Raw genomic sequence first — 2,325 nt, forward strand, 5'->3', positions numbered from 1 at the left:
TTCAATAGCCCACCCCTCATGTGCTACTGTATATGTGCACGCTATAAGACACTTCAATAGCCCACCCCTCATGTGCTACTGTATATGTGCACGCTATAAGACACTTCAATAGCCCACCCCTCATGTGCTACTGTATATGTGCACGCTATAAGACACTTCAATAGCCCACCCCTCATGTGGTGATATGTGCACGCTATAAGACACTTCAATAGCCCACCCCTCATGTGGTGATATGTGCACACTATAAGACACTTCAATAGCCCACCCCTCATGTGGTGATATGTGCACACTATAAGACACTTCAATAGCCCACCCCTCATGTGGTGATATGTGCACACTATAAGACACTTCAATAGCCCACCCCTCATGTGGTGATATGTGCACGCTATAAGACACTTCAATAGCCCACCCCTCATGTGGTGATATGTGCACGCTATAAGACACTTCAATAGCCCACCCCTCATGTGGTGATATGTGCCCGCTATAAGACACTTCAATAGCCCACCCCTCATGTGGTGTTATGTGCACGCTATAAGACACTTCAATAGCCCACCCCTCATGTGGTGATATGTGCACGCTATAAGACACTTCAATAGCCCACCCCTCATGTGGTGATATGTGCACGCTATAAGACACTTCAATAGCCCACCCCTCATGTGGTGTTATGTGCACGCTATAAGACACTTCAATAGCCCACCCCTCATGTGCTACTGTATATGTGCACACTATAAGACACTTCAATAGCCCACCCCTCATGTGGTGATATGTGCACGCTATAAGACACTTCAATAGCCCACCCCTCATGTGGTGATATGTGCCCGCTATAAGACACTTCAATAGCCCACCCCTCATGTGGTGATATGTGCCCGCTATAAGACACTTCAATAGCCCACCCCTCATGTGGTGATATGTGCACGCTATAAGACACTTCAATAGCCCACCCCTCATGTGGTGATATGTGCACGCTATAAGACACTTCAATAGCCCACCCTTCATGTGGTGATATGTGCACGCTATAAGACACTTCAATAGCCCACCCCTCATGTGGTGATATGTGCACGCTATAAGACACTTCAATAGCCCACCCCTCATGTGGTGATATGTGCACGCTATAAGACACTTCAATAGCCCACCCCTCATGTGGTGATATGTGCCCGCTATAAGACACTTCAATAGCCCACCCCTCATGTGGTGATATGTGCACGCTATAAGACACTTCAATAGCCCACCCCTCATGTGGTGATATGTGCACGCTATAAGACACTTCAATAGCCCACCCCTCATGTGCTACTGTATATGTGCACGCTATAAGACACTTCAATAGCCCACCCTTCATGTGGTGATATGTGCCCGCTATAAGACACTTCAATAGCCCACCCCTCATGTGGTGATATGTGCACGCTATAAGACACTTCAATAGCCCACCCCTCATGTGGTGATATGTGCACGCTATAAGACCCTTCAATAGCCCACCCCTCATGTGGTGATATGTGCACGCTATAAGACACTTCAATAGCCCACCCTTCATGTGGTGATATGTGCACGCTATAAGACACTTCAATAGCCCACCCCTCATGTGGTGTTATGTGCACGCTATAAGACACTTCAATAGCCCACCCCTCATGTGGTGTTATGTGCACGCTATAAGACACTTCAATAGCCCACCCCTCATGTGGTGATATGTGCACGCTATAAGACACTTCAATAGCCCACCCTTCATGTGGTGATATGTGCACACTATAAGACACTTCAATAGCCCACCCCTCATGTGCTGATATGTGCACACTATAAGACACTTCAATAGCCCACCCCTCATGTGCTACTGTATATGTGCACGCTATAAGACACTTCAATAGCCCACCCCTCATGTGGTGATATGTGCACGCTATAAGACACTTCAATAGCCCACCCCTCATGTGGTGATATGTGCACGCTATAAGACACTTCAATAGCCCACCCCTCATGTGGTGATATGTGCCCGCTATAAGACACTTCAATAGCCCACCCCTCATGTGCTACTGTATATGTGCACGCTATAAGACACTTCAATAGCCCACCCCTCATGTGGTGTTATGTGCACGCTATAAGACCCTTCAATAGCCCACCCCTCATGTGGTGATATGTGCACGCTATAAGACCCTTCAATAGCCCACCCCTCATGTGGTGATATGTGCACGCTATAAGACACTTCAATAGCCCACCCTTCATGTGGTGATATGTGCACGCTATAAGACACTTCAATAGCCCACCCCTCATGTGGTGTTATGTGCACGCTATAAGACACTTCAATAGCCCACCCCTCATGTGGTGTTATGTGCACGCTAT

This window comes from Electrona antarctica (genome assembly GCF_951216825.1).
Source record: "Electrona antarctica genome assembly, contig: scaffold_248, whole genome shotgun sequence".
In the NCBI taxonomy this organism is placed as follows: Eukaryota; Metazoa; Chordata; class Actinopteri; order Myctophiformes; family Myctophidae; genus Electrona; species Electrona antarctica.